This window comes from Dendropsophus ebraccatus, chromosome 6 (genome assembly GCF_027789765.1).
Source record: "Dendropsophus ebraccatus isolate aDenEbr1 chromosome 6, aDenEbr1.pat, whole genome shotgun sequence".
NCBI lineage: Eukaryota > Metazoa > Chordata > Amphibia > Anura > Hylidae > Dendropsophus > Dendropsophus ebraccatus.
Window position 1 is genome coordinate 130008106 of NC_091459.1, and position 16148 is coordinate 130024253.

The 16148-nt window shown below is 46.7% G+C and overlaps 1 long non-coding RNA gene across 1 annotated transcript in view; it reads right to left on the reverse strand.

Annotated features, from left to right (window-relative positions):
• LOC138796062 (uncharacterized) overlaps nt 1–15857 on the reverse strand; it is a 55009-nt gene extending 39152 nt beyond the window's left edge. Inside the window, exon 1 of the long non-coding RNA XR_011363705.1 lies at nt 15668–15857. This is a non-coding gene — a long non-coding RNA (uncharacterized lncRNA). The remainder of the gene's footprint in view (nt 1–15667) is intronic.
• Nucleotides 15858–16148: the final 291 nt, after the last annotated feature.

Below are 16148 nucleotides of genomic sequence, written 5' to 3' on the forward strand. Positions count from 1 at the left end.
CCCCGCCCCTAGCCAGTACAATTACTTCTGACCCCCCCTACACACACACTGCCCCCATCTGACCCCCCCCCACACACACACTACCCCCATCTGACCCCCCCTACACACACACTACCCCCATCTGCCCCCCCTCCACACACACTACCCCCATCTGCCCCCCCTCCTCCCCCTACACACACTACCCCCATCCTCCTCCTACACACACTACCCCCATCCTCCTCCCCCTACCCCCATCCTCCTCCTACACACACTACCCCCATCCTCCTCCTCCTACACACACTACCCCCATTCTCCTCCCCCTACACACACACACAACCCCCACCTGACCCATACACACACACACACTATCCCCATCCTCCTCCCCCTACACAAACACACACACTACCCCCATCCTCCTCCCCCTACACACACACAACCCCCACCTGACCCATACACACACACACTACCCCCATCCTCCTCCCCCTACACAAACACACACACTACCCCCATTCTCCTCCCCCTACACACACACAACCCCCACCTGACCCATACACACACACACACTACCCCCATCCTCCTCCCCCTACACAAACACACACACTACCCCCATCCTCCTACTCCACACACTACCCCCATCCTCCTCCCGCTACACACACACACTACCCCCATCCTCCTCCTCCTCCTACACGCACTACCCCCATCCTCCTACACACACTACCCCCATCCTCCTACACACACTACCCCCATCCTCCTCCTCCTCCTACACACACTACCCCCATCCTCCTCCTCCTCCTACACACACTACCCCCATCCTCCTCCTCCTCCTACACACACTACCCCCATCCTCCTCCTCCTACACACACTACCCCCATCCTCCTACACACACTACCCCCATCCTCCTACACACACTACCCCCATCCTCCTACACACACTACCCCCATCCTCCTACACACACTACCCCCATCCTCCTTCTCCTACACACACACACTACTACCCCCATCCTCCTACACACACTACCCCCATCCTCCTTCTCCTACACACACACTACTACCCCCATCCTCCTCCTCCTACAAACACACACACACACTGCCAACCCCCCGGCCGCCAACACTATTCCCCACACACTATCCCTGCAGACCGCCATCCCCCGCCCCAAAAACACACAGTAATCCTCCGGGGGTTACAATACTCACCCCCGTGGCCGTGCAGCAGCCTGAGGTAAAGGAGAGCGGCAGGGGAGAAGCCTGACGCCGCTACAGCTACTTGTGGACAGGAGAGAGGCGGGGCCGGAGCGCGCGGCCGTCCACTGCGGCCCTCCGTCCAATTAAGAGCGGGGTGATGACGTCACGATGGCGTCCGGACGTACGACGGCACTAAGTGATGGCGGCTGATCCTGCTCCCGTGTCCCGCCAGCGCCGAAGTAACAGCAGCATGGGGCCTCTGATAGTGATCTCTCACAGGCCCCGACTGCTGTTATTTCGGCGCTGGTGGGATCAAAAAGACTTTCGGGGCCCCCTCGAACGCAAGGGCCCCCGGTCAGCAGCCTACCTTGCCCAATGGGTAAGACGGCCCTGACACACAGCACACTATACATTACATAGGATATCACACACAGCACACTATACATTACATAGGATATCACACACAGCACACTATACATTACATAGGATATCACACACACAGCACACTATACATTACATAGGATATCACACACAGCACACTATACATTACATAGGATATCACACACAGCACACTATACATTACATAGGATATCACACACAGCACACTATACATTACATAGGATATCACACACAGCACACTATACATTACATAGGATATCACACACAGCACACTATACATTACATAGGATATCACACACAGCACACTATACATTATAGGATATCACACAGCACACTATACATTACATAGGATATCACACACAGCACACTATACATTACATAGGATATCACACACAGCACACTATACATTACATAGGATATCACACACAGCACACTATACATTACATAGGATATCACACACAGCACACTATACAGTACATAGGATATCACACACACACACTATACATTACATAGGATATCACACACACACACTATACATTACATAGGATATCACACACAGCACACTATACATTACATAGGATATCACACACAGCACACTATACATTACATAGGATATCACACACAGCACACTATACATTACATAGGATATCACACACAGCACACTATACATTACATAGGATATCACACACACAGCACACTATACATTACATAGGATATCACACACAGCACACTATACATTACATAGGATATCACACACAGCACACTATACATTACATAGGATATCACACACAGCACACTATACATTACATAGGATATCACACACAGCACACTATACATTACATAGGATATCCCACACAGCACACTATACATTATAGGATATCACACACAGCACACTATACATTACATAGGATATCACACACACAGCACACTATACATTACATAGGATATCACACACAGCACACTATACATTACATAGGATATCACACACACAGCACACTATACATTACATAGGATATCACACACAGCACACTATACATTACATAGGATATCACACACAGCACACTATACATTACATAGGATATCACACACAGCACACTATACATTACATAGGATATCACACACACAGCACACTATACATTACATAGGATATCACACACAGCACACTATACATTACATAGGATATCACACACAGCACACTATACATTACATAGGATATCACACACAGCACACTATACATTACATAGGATATCACACACAGCACACTATACATTACATAGGATATCACACACAGCACACTATACATTACATAGGATATCACACACAGCACACTATACATTACATAGGATATCACACATACCTTTGCACATTGAACTCTTTACACACAAATATAGTGGAGTAGCTTTTTGTAGCTGGGTGCAGTCTAGGAAGGGTTAAATCACCAGGCACAGGTCCTATGCTAATAACCCTCCCCCACCCCCTCCTCCTGACTGAAGCTGCAGAGTCTTGAGAGCTATGGGGAAAGGATGAAAGTTAGAGGGAAGATGAGAAAGTATAGACTGTGGGGTATGAAGCTGCCCCCCCACCCAACAATCACATACACCCCAACACTGCTGATCCCCCACAGTGACCCCCCCTCTCCCCCTCCAGACAGACAGCAGCACTTACATAGACGCTCTCCTCAGCTGTGTGCAGGCCGGGTCGGGGGAGGAGACGTTCTCAGACTGGAGCTGCTGCCTGTGCTGGATGATCAGCAGAGCCGCAGGGGGGAACATGGGGGAGTCCCTGCTGCCTCCTCTATCCTCTTCCCTCTGGTCACAGGCCACAAAGGAGCCCCCAGGAGCCAGGTACTGTGTGTGGGGGCGCTCCAAAGTCCGAGCCTGCTGCCCTGTGCAGAACATCACTGATGCTGTGTGGTGAGGGAGGGCGCCCCCTAGCTGTCAGCGCCCCGTGCACTGGCCCGGCCTGCACGGTGCTAGACACGGCCCTGGCTGAGTATACAAAAGGTAACAGCACTAACAGCCAAAAGGGCAAAAAAGATAATAAAAATTAGAGTAGTGCACGCCTCACCAGACTGAACTCAAAAAATCCGGACTCCAAACAATATAGTAAACGGAGACAGCACTTAGGTGAAGGTGAAAAAAATCGTGGCTTTATTCACACCCCTGCGACGTTTCGGCTATACACACTAGAGAAAGGCTTGAGAAAGGCTAGTGTGTATAGCCGAAACGTCGCAGGGGTGTGAATAAAGCCACGATTTTTTTCACCTTCACCTAAGTGCTGTCTCCGTTTACTATATTGAACACAGTGGGGGCATCTATATGGGGGGCAACATAAGGGAGGCATGTATAAGGGCACAGCACAGGGAGGGCATCTACAAGGGGGGTATCTATATGGGGGCATGTGTAAGGGGAAAACACAGGGGGGGGCGCAACATAAGGGGGACAACACGAGGGGGGCATCTATAAGGGGACAACACAGGGGGTCACCACAGGGGCAATCTATGGGGGGCAACATAAGGGGGGCAGAGGGGGACAACAAAAAGGGCATCTGTAAGGGGTGCTACACAAAGGAGGCCATCTATAAAAGGGAATACAAGAGATGGGCAGTCTGTAAGGGACACTACACAGAGGGGGGCATCTATAAGGGGGACTACACTGAGAGGGGCTCACAAGGAGATGCACATGGGGCCATCTCTACACAGAGGGGCACATATACTGTAAGGGGGTCACATAGAGTCAGCCTACCCACTAAATGAGGGTGTAAAGGGGCCAATACAGATTTGCAGTGTGTAGAGAGATGAGGATGGTGATAGTGAGGAGACTAATATGTCTGTCTGGCAGATTCTGTGGATTCGTGACTCTGAGAAGTTCTCATAACGGCCCAGGACAGATGGAGAAGATGAGGAAAAGGAAAGAACTCCGATCAGAGAAGACGTCCCCTGTGAGTCACCTGATATACTGTAACTGCACTGTGATGTATATGGTGTATAGAGCCTGTGTAGAGCTGGGGCCACCTCTATATGACTGGATGAGGTGATAGTGATCGGTGTACAGTGGTTGTTGTTCATTAGCAGCAGTGACATTAGTCAGTATGTGGCACAAGGCTGAAGTTGGTTTCTTATTCGGCCAGTTTCTTATTCGGGGCTGAAGTTGGTTTCTTATTCGGCAGTTTCTTATTCAGAGGATTTTTCTTTTTCCTGTTTTAGCTATTATGCTTACAGAAAATGTATAATATTCATACCCTACCGTAAGTGAGGGGCCCTGAGAGGACTGGTGATAAAAATGGCAAAAAAGACCCCACGGTTGGCATAAAAATGGGCATGAAAGTAAAACCACAAAATTATTATTTAAAAATAAAATTGACTTTGGGCCACTGATCTCACACTGATAATACACAGAGAGGGATCCCCTGCATCACATCCAAGAGAGTCCAGCCTGGCCCAAAGTGGTTCTGGGTATAAAAACTGGCATCAAAGTGGGCACATAGCCATTTTTCATGATTTGAATAAGTAACAGCTATTTTCAAAGGGTTAAATGAGATTGGGCCACTGATCTCACACTGATAATACACAGAGAGGGATCCCCCGCATCACACCCAAGAGAGTCCAGCCTGGCCCAAAGTGGTTCTGGGTATAAAAACTGGCATCAAAGTGGGCAGATTGGCATTTTTTCCAAATTTGAATAAGTAACAGCTGTTTTCAAAGGGTTAAATGAGTTTGGGCCACTGATCTCACATTGATATTACACAGAGAGGGATGCCCAGCATCACATCCAAGAGAGTCCAGCCTGGCCCAAAGTGGTTCTGGGTATAAAAACTGGCATCAAAGTGGGCACATAGCCATATTTCATGATTTGAATAAGTAACAGCTATTTTCAAAGGGTTCAGTGAGTTTGGGCCACTAATCTCACACTACGTACACACAGATAGGCATGCCCCGCATTACATCCAAGAGAGTCCAGCCTGGCCCAAAGTGGTTCTGGGTATAAAAACTGGCATCAAAGTGGGCAGATTGGCATTTTTTCCTAATTTGAATAAGTAACAGCTGTTTTCAAAGGGTTAAATGAGTTTGGGCCACTGATCTCACACTACATACACACAGATAGGCATGCCCCGCATCACATCCAAGAGAGTCCAGCCTGGCCCAAAGTGGTTCTGGGTGTAAAAACTGGCATCAAAGTGGGCACATAGGCATTTTTCATGATTTGAATAAGTAACAGCTATTTTCAAAGGGTTAAATGAGTTTGGGCCACTGATCTCACACTAGGTACACACAGATAGGCATGCCCCGCATCACATCCAACAGAGTCCAGCCTGGCCCAAAGTGGTTCTGGGTATAAAAACTGGCATCAAAGTGGGCACATAGCCATTTTTCATGATTTGAAGTAACAGCTATTTTCAAAGGGTTAAATGAGTTTGGGCCACTGATCTCACATTGATATTACACAGAGAGGGATGCCCCGCATCACATCCAGGAGAGTCCAGCCTTGCCCAAAGTGGTTCTGGGTATAAAAACTGGCATCAAAGTGGGCAGATTGGAATTTTTTCCTGATTTGAATAAGTAACAGCTGTTTTCAAAGGGTTAAATGAGTTTGGGCCACTGATCTCACACTGATAATACACAGAGAGGGATGCCCTGCATCATACCCAAGAGAGTCCAGCCTGGCCCAAAGTGGTTCTGGGTATAAAAACTGGCATCAAAGTGGGCACAGAGCCATTTTTCATGATTTGAATAAGTAACAGCTATTTTCAAAGGGTTAAATGAGTTTGGGCCACTGATCTCACACTGATAATACACAGAGAGGGATGCCCCGCATCATACCCAAGAGAGTCCAGCCTGGCCCAAAGTGGTTCTGGGTATAAAAACTGGCATCAAAGTGGGCACAGAGCCATTTTTCATGATTTGAATAAGTAACAGCTATTTTCAAAGGGTTAAATGAGTTTGGGCCACTGATCTCACACTGATAATACACAGAGAGGGATGCCCCGCATCACATCCAAGAGAGTCCAGCCTGGCCCAAAGTGGTTCTGGGTATAAAAACTGGCATCAAAGTGGGCACATAGGCATTTTTCATGATTTGAATAAGTAACAGCTGTTTTCAAAGGGTTAAATGAGTTTGGGCCACTGATCTTACACTACGTACACACAGATAGGCATGCCCCGCATCACATCCAAAAGAGTCCAGCCTGGCCCAAAGTGGTTCTGGGTATAAAAACTGGCATCAAAGTGGGCAGATGGGCATTTTTGTCCTATTTTGAATAAGTAACAGGTGTTTTCAAAGGGTTAAATGAGTTTGGGCCACTGATCTCACACTACGTACACACAGATAGGCATGCCCCGCATTACATCCAAGAGAGTCCAGCCTGGCCCAAAGTGGTTCTGGGTATAAAAACTGGCATCAAAGTGGGCAGATTGGCATTTTTTCCTAATTTGAATAAGTAACAGCTGTTTTCAAAGGGTTAAATGAGTTTGGGCCACTGATCTCACACTGATAATACACAGAGAGGGATCCCCCGCATCACATCCAACAGAGTGCAGCCTGGCCCAAAGTGGTTCTGGGTATAAAAACTGGCATCAAATTGGGCACATAGGCATTTGTCATGATTTGAATAAGTAACAGCTGTTTTCAAAGGGTTAAATGAGTTTGGGCCACTGATCTTACACTACGTACACACAGATAGGCATGCCCCGCATCAGATCCAAGAGAGTCCAGCCTGGCCCAAAGTGGTTCTGGGTATAAAAACTGGCATCAAAGTGGGCACATAGCCATTTTTCATGATTTGAATAAGTAACAGGTATTTTCAAAGGGTTAAATGAGTTTGGGCCACTGATCTCACACTGATATTACACAGAGAGGGATGCCCCGCATCATACCCAAGAGAGTCCAGCCTGGCCCAAACTGGTTCTGGGTATAAAAACTGGCATCAAAGTTGGCAGATTTGTATTTTTTCCTGATTTGAATAAGTAACAGCTATTTTCAAAGGGTTAAATGAGTTTGGGCCACTGATCTCACACTGATAATACACAGAGAGGGATGCCCTGTGGGTCCTTACCAGACTTTGGAGCAAATGCCAAACTTTACTGAAACGGTAATGAGGATTAAGGTAAAACACACCCCTTTATCCATGGTGTTTTTGGTGCAATAAGGAGCTATCAGCAGTTTTGATTAATCTAACTGGCTGACAGTTCCCCTTTAATAATGGTCATTATTTGCCCTTATTTTTACTTTCTTTAAACATAGCCTAAAGGGTTATCCTGGAAAAATTGAAAAAAAAAAGAACGAAAATTAACCCTTAACTAAAGAACTTATATATTCCTTGTTGGCTTTACTCGGAGATTGCTGGTCCAGTCACATGATGCAACCTTTCTTACAGTAATGTCCTACTTCCTTGCATCTTCTTGGGTATGGTGACGTCAGCACTTGGGGGCAAAGCCATCTCTCGTACCCAGAACGGCCTTCCTACACGTGCGCAGTGCGATCATTAGTATTGCAGCATGCATCTGCTAATCCCACTGGGTACAGGGACATCAATGCTCCCGTAATCAGGTTCTGCTGGCTACAAGGGCGGTCTTACTGGCTACAAAGGGGTCCTATATGGCTACAAGGGGACCCTGACATTGCAGGCAACACATAGGACAAATATATTTCAATGGCCCTGTTCACACATCTGTACAAGTGTTCAGGTCCACGTCCCGCGCTACAAAAAAATAAAGGATAGATTATAGTGCGGACTTGCATTTGCGGCACGAATCATTGTCTTCTACATAGTGCTCCGTAAACTGCGTAGCACTGTTACTGCACATTCATAGTGCGGTCCACCATTACAGGTCCGTATTCACTGGCTGAACTATGGATGTGTGAATGAGGCCTAACATAGCCTAAAGCAGACCTGTCAGCAGAAAACATTGCTGCAGGTATTGTTATTATAGAAATGTATTCAGGGTTAGCCGAGAAATGTTTAATAAGACGAGATGGGACAGCGAATTCTGGGATCCTGTTATGCTGACAAATGCCTCCTGAGTACTTTAGCCCTGTTTGCTTAAAGGGATAGTGCGGCGCTAAACATTTATTCACAAAATACCCAGAACCACTTTGGGCCAGGCTGGACTCTCTTGGGTATGATGCGGGGCATCCCTATCTGTGTATTATCAGTGTGAGATCCGTGGCCCAAACTCATTTAACCCCTTGAAAACAGCTGTTACTTATTCAAATTAGGAAAAAATGCCAATCTGCCCACTTTGATGCCAGTTTTTATACCCAGAACCACTTTGGGCCAGGCTGGACTCTCTTGGATGTGATGCGGGGCATCCCTCTCTGTGTAATATCAATGTGAGATCAGTGGCCCAAACTCATTTAACCCTTTGAAAATAGCTGTTACTTATTCAAATCATGAAAAATGGCTATGTGCCCACTTTGATGCCAGTTTTTATACCCAGAACCACTTTGGGCCAGGCTGGACTCTGTTGGATGTGATGCGGGGCATCCCTCTCTGTGTATTATCAGTGTGAGATCAGTGGCCCAAACTCATTTAACCCTTTGAAAACAGCTGTTACTTATTCAAATTAGGAAAAAATGCCAATCTGCCCACTTTGATGCCAGTTTTTATACCAAAAACCACTTTGGGCCAGGCTGGACTCTCTTGGATCTGATGCGGGGCATCCCTCTCTATGCAATATCAATGTGAGATCCGTGGCCCAAACTCATTTAACCCTTTGAAAACAGCTGTTACTTATTCAAATTAGGAAAAAATGCCAATCTGCCCACTTTGATGCCAGTTTTTATACCCAGAACCACTTTGGGCCAGGCTGGACTCTCTTGGATGTGATGCGGGGCATGCCTATCTGTGTGTACGTAGTGTGAGATCAGTGGCCCAAACTCATTTAACCCTTTGAAAATAGCTGTTACTTATTCAAATCATGAAAAATGGCTATGTGCCCACTTTGATGCCAGTTTTTATACCCAGAACCACTTTGGGCCAGGCTGGACTCTCTTGGGTATGATGCGGGGGATCCCTCTCTGTGTATTATCAGTGTGAGATCAGTGGCCCAAACTCATTTAACCCTTTGAAAATACCTGTTACTTATTAAAATTGGGAAAAATGCCAATCTGCCAACTTTGATGCCAGTTTTTATACCCAGAACCACTTTGGGCCAGGCTGGACTCTCTTGGATGTAATGCGGGGCATGCCTATCTGTGTGAACGTAGTGTGAGATCAGTGGCCCAAACTCACTGAACCCTTTGAAAATAGCTGTTACTTATTCAAATCATGAAATATGGCTATGTGCCCACTTTGATGCCAGTTTTTATACCCAGAACCACTTTGGGCCAGGCTGGACTCTCTTGGGTGTGATGCGGGGCATCCCTCTCTGTGTATTATCAGTGTGAGATCAGTGGCCCAAACTCATTTAACCCTTTGAAAACAGCTGTTACTTATTCAAATTAGGAAAAAATGCCAATCTGCCCACTTTGATGCCAGTTTTTATACCCAGAACCACTTTGGGCCAGGCTGGACTCTCTTGGGTGTGATGCGGGGGATCCCTCTCTGTGTATTATCAGTGTGAGATCAGTGGCCCAAACTCATTTAACCCTTTGAAAATACCTGTTACTTATTCAAGTCATGAAAAATGGCTATGTGCCCACTTTGATGCCAGTTTTTATACCCAGAACCACTTTGGGCCAGGCTGGACTCTGTTGGATGTGATGGGGGGGATCCCTCTCTGTGTATTATCAGTGTGAGATCAGTGGCCCAAAGTCAATTTTATTTTTAAATAATAATTTTGTGGTTTTACTTTCATGCCCATTTTTATGCCAACCGTGGGGTCTTTTTTGCCATTTTTATCACCAGTCCTCTCAGGGCCCCTCACTTACGGTAGGGTATGAATATTATTCATTTTCTGTAAGAATAATAGCTAAAACAGGAAAAAGAAAAATCCTCTGAATAAGAAACTGCCGAATAAGAAACCAACTTCAGCCCCGAATAAGAAACTGGCCGAATAAGAAACCAACTTCAGCCTCGTGTATGTGGCAGTGTTAGTCAGTATGTGATGGGATTATTTGTTACTTGTAATCTGGTACAGTATATTATTGGATTCAGTATACAGGTTGTGGTCAGTAACAATATTGTGGTGATGGTTGTGGTGGCAATATTTGCCCCTTGTATACTGGTTGGTATTATTGGTCAGTATACAGGATTTGGTCTGTAACAGTATGGCGGTAATATGTATGGTGATATTTCCTTCCTATATACTGGTATTATTGGTAATATTGGTCTTGATATATCTATCTCCTATCTATCTATCTATCTATCTATCTATCTATCTATCTCCTATCTATCTATCTATCTATCTATCTATCTCCTATCTATTATCTATCTATCTATCTATCTATCGCATCGCTTGATCATGGAAGGGGGGGCCCAAGTTGAACTCTTGCACCAGGGCCCAAGGGACATTAGCTACGCCCCTGTATCTATCTATCTATCTATCTATCTATCTATCTATCTATCTATCTATCTATCTATCTATCTATCTATCTATCTATCTATCTATCTATCTATCTATCTATCTATCTCCTGTCTCTATCTATCTATCTATCTATCTATCTATCCATCTCCTATCTATCTATCTATCTATCTATCTATCTATCTATCTCCTATCTATCTATCTCCTATCTATATCTATCTATCTATCTATCTATCTATCTATCTATCTATCTATCTATCTATCTATCTATCTATCTAGCATGTCTTGCTACATGGGGCAAATCTGGATGCAGGGGGCATACCTGAGTATAAGGGCATATGTGTCTGCAGTGGACCTACCTGACTATTAGGGGACAGCAGGGAACATTATTATTTTATGGGGGTACAGCAGGAGATCATACGTACAGGGGGAAACCCACACACCTACTTACGCGTGGTGACCCCAAACAGTGCAATTTCTACTGTATGAGACCCTATACAAGGGAAAAGAGAAGGAAGTTGAAGGAAAAGTGTAAGGGTGGGTGGGGAGGGGAATGAGGGCGCTTTTGTCAGGATTTGTCCTGTTGCCAAAATGGCCTAGAAACTGCCCTGATCCTGACACTTTTCTATCATAGACGGCAGCAGTTCACAAAACCTGCTGTGTAGGACATGATGTGACACACAGCAACTCAGATGGAGTTTCCTACTTCAGGACCTAAATCCACATTATGTTCAGGATTCCCGGGATCGGTAGCGTCTCAGCAGTCAGACCCCCCCCCTCCCCCTTCTGCAATCAAACCTATAGGGCAGGGATGGACAAACGTTGGCCCTCCAGCTGTTGCATGACTACAAATCCCATCATGCCTGGCTTTGGCTGTCCAGGAATGATGGGAATTGTAGTTGTGCAACAGCTGGAGGGCTGAAGGTTCCCCATCTCCACCTTAGGGGACCAATCTCACTAGGAGGTAGGATGGCCGCTTTAAAGGGATAGTTTACCCCCCAAACAAGCAAAAAAAACTTTCCTATCAACTGGTCCCAGCAAGTGCCAGAGATTTGTAATCATCTTCAATTAAAAAAAAACTCCAGTCTTCCAGTACTTATCAGCTACTGCATGTGCCTCAGGAAGTGGTGTATACTTTCCAGTCTGGCGAGCAGAAAAGGTTTCCTATAGGGATTTGCTGCTGCTCTGTGCAGTTCCTGACATGGACAGAGATGGCAGCAGAGAGCACTGTGTCAGACTGGAACAAACACCACTTCCTGCAGGGCATACATCAGCTGATAAGTACTGGAAGACTTGAGATTTTTATAAAAAGTAAATTACAAATTTCTGGCATCAGCTGATTTGAAAGATATTTTTTTTGTGAACAAACCTTTTAGGAAAACCATATAATGTATATGTAAACCCAACAGTTGCCTGAAGGGGTTAACATGAATAAATAAATGTTCTCCAACCTGTCTCCAGCTTTTGTAAAACTACAACTCCCATCATGCCCTGATAACCTTAAGTTTTCCTTAAGATTTTAACCCTTTCAGGACTGAAGAAGGCTGTTTGGATATTGTGGGTAGTTCTGCAACCTCTGGGGAGCTCTAGGTTGGGATCACTTACGTATCCCTGTTATGGCTATGTTCACACACAGGATTTCTGGACAGTATTTGGCAACCAAAACCAGGAGTGGATTAAAAACACAGAAAGGCTCAGTTCACACACTGCTGAAATTGAGTGGACGGCCGCCATTTAAGGACAAATAATTTTTGTTATTTAATATAAAAACGACCGTTATCTGCCATTAAATGGCGGCCATCCACTCCATTTCAGCAGTGTGTGAACATAGCCTTTCTGTGTTTTTAATCCACTCCTGGTTTTGGTTGCAAAATACTGTCCAAAAATACTGAGCAAAATTACAGGTGTATCCTCAACATCAAGAGTCAAAAGCTGATGGGTGGGAGTCTGACCACTAGGACCACCACCAATTCCAAGAACACAAGTCTCTTGACCACTGAGAGAATAAAGTGCAGCCAGCTTATGTGGTCAGTAGAGATGAGCACCGCTGGAGCATGCTCGGGTCCCATCATTCGGCATCTGATTACCAGGGGCTGAAGAAGTTGGATGCCGCCCTAGGGAGTCCTGGAAAACATAGATACAACCTATGGTCTAGGGCTGCATCCAATTACTTCTGCCACCGGTAATCAGATGCCCAGTGGTGTAGCTATAGGGGCTGCAGTGGTCGCCATGGAGACCAGGCTGCTCTCTCTCCCTACTCAGATGTATCAGCAACTGAATAGACGGCTGGCAGGAGCCCCATGCTCCCTCTCCTGCCCCCGGGACTCCTGCTCTGTGCAATACACATCTGACATTGTACAGTGGGTGACATGGCTAATAGACTGCAGTGCAATGTGCTCCAACCTAAAACAACAACTTCCATCTTGACAACCTGACAACGTTCCCGGGCATGCTCATGACATCACTATGACAAGCAGTGACATCACGTAAGTGACATAATTGGTGATGTCATGCAAGGGCCCTATAAAAGAAGGTGCAGAGCCCCAGATTCTCTGTTCTTAGGGACTCACTAGCGAGCACACTGTTGGTATTACCTTGCTTTCTGCCTGTGTATACTGACAGTTATTTCTAGTGTTTTTTCGTCAATCCATGGAGAGAGAGGAGAGGATTGAGAGGGAGCTTGCCATTTTTGGCAACCTCCTTTGCTATTTGGTTCCAATCCTGGTGGGCTGTCTTTCCACCAGACAACCACTCAGCATGATTGAACCCTTTTTCAACCCGCTGAGCTGGGGCAATTCCATCAGCGACCCGCTCAGCTGGGAGAACATCACCTCGGGCCTGCAGTGGCCAAACAGCACCATCACAGACCAGACCAGCTGTAAGATTACCCCGAACCTGCAGAGGCCCAATTACACCACCAGAAACCTGCAGCGTCCAAACACCACCATTGGAGACCTGCCCGACTGTGAGCTCATGTCCATCACCAGTCATGTCCAGAGTGCAGCAACCGCCTTTACTGACCTGCTCAGCTGGTTATCTGCTGTAAGTGATGTGCTCAGCTGGCTATCCACCACCAGCCGTCTGCTGAGCAGGACTTTCAGTAACAGCGCCTTGCTGACCTGGATCACAGCTGCTGTAGAGCGAGTGAGCGTGATCACCACCACCTGTGATTTCGTCAACTGGATCTACAGCACCAGAGACCTGATCGCCTGGACCACCACCCTCACCCGCAGCAGCTTCCTGGAGATCTGGACCACCACAGCTACCTGGATCACCACCACTACCACCGGTGAGCTGATAACGTGGATGTCTGCCATCACCACCAGCGATCTACAAGCCATCCTGAGCAGCATAAGTGAGAAGCTGGTGTGGGTTGCCACAACCCTCCAGCTACTCACTTTGGTGACCAGCCGCTGCAACAGGTGTGCTTGGCTGATAACTGTGAGTGAGGCGTTATCCTGGATGAACACCACCAGCAGGATGCTGATCGGCGCCCTATGGAGCATCAGACTAATCCTGCGATGCTTCAGCAGCACCGAGGAGCTAAGGAAATGCCTGGCCATCATTTCCAAGGAAGTGCTCGGCGGCTTCCCCACCACCACCAGTACACCACGCTCCGAGGGACATCCCTACCGCCGACAGCGAATTATTTAAAATAATCGGACAACATCATCAGGGGCCTGCAGTGGCTGAACAGTTACATCAGAGAGCAGCCCAGCTGGAAGATTACCACAAACCTGCAGAGACCAAATTCCACCACTATCAACCTGCAGCGTAGCAACTCCAGCACCATCAAAATGCAGAGTCCAAACAACACCATTGGAGACCTGCACAACTGGAATATGACCACCTGTGACCTCATTTCCATCACCAGCCATCTCCAAAGTGCAGCAACCACCTTCACTGACCTGCTTAGCTGGATATCCACCACAAGCCGCCTGCTGAGCTGAACTTTCACTAATAGTGACCTGCTGACCTGGATCACAGCTGCTGTAGAGCCAGTGAGTGTGATCACCACCGCCTGTGATTTCATCACCTGGATCTGCAGCATAAGAGATCTGATCATCTGGACCACCACCCTCACCAGCTTCCTGGAGATCTGGATGACCACAGCCACCTGGATCACCACTACTACTGCCGGTGAGCGGATCACGTGGATTTCCACCATCAGCATCAGCGATCTGCAAGCAATCTCATCGAGTGCGACATTGTCCTGGACTATAACCACCAGCAGGATGCTGATCGGCTTCCTACAGAGCATCAGACTGATCCTGCGATGCTTCACCAGTACCGAGGAGCTGAGGAAATGCCTGGCCATCATCTCCAAGAAAGTGCTCAGCGGCTTCCCCGCCGCCACCACCACAGCACGCTCCGAGGGACATCCCGACCGCCGACAGCGAATGATTTAAAAACTTAAATAAATGTGTTTTTTTTGCAAAAAATGTGTTCTTCTTGTTAAGAAAATAGACATAGGGGGAATTTATTATAAACCAGAATTTTATATGTCACTATACATTGGAGCAAGGCGTCCAAGGGTGTAAGTGTGTAAAAATTATAATGTGGGACACTAAAAACTCCATACACCACCTCTCTTACACTGTACCTGTCAGCTCTGCCCCCCCAAAGATGGCCGCTCTGCCGTACTCACCGTTATTGTGTGAGGTGAGGAGGAAAGGGGAACTACAACCATGGTGGACGGCACACTGGAGCGCCCCCTGCTGGTCACTCTCCTTCTCCAGCTCTTCTCTCTGCCACTGGCTATAGGACTATACGCTGCCAAGAAAAAAACACCTGGTGGGGTCTCAGTAGATTTACTCTTGTTTCCAGATAGTAACCAATCACAGTTCAGCTTTCACATATTATTTGCCTTGGTAAAGTGAAAGGGGAGCTCTGATTGGTTGCTATGGGCTACTAAGGGAAATGTATTGTGCTGTTTTATAGCAAGAGACCCATAACAACCAATCACAGCTCAGCTTTCATTTCTCACATTGCTCTGGGAACATGAAAGCTGAGCTGTGATTGGTTGCTATGGGCTTACAATTAGAAAGCATTACAGCGCCCCCCACGCAGTGCAGGATACAGGCACAGAAAGCAGCTTCCCTGTGCTGCATCCTCAGCTCACAGACGGC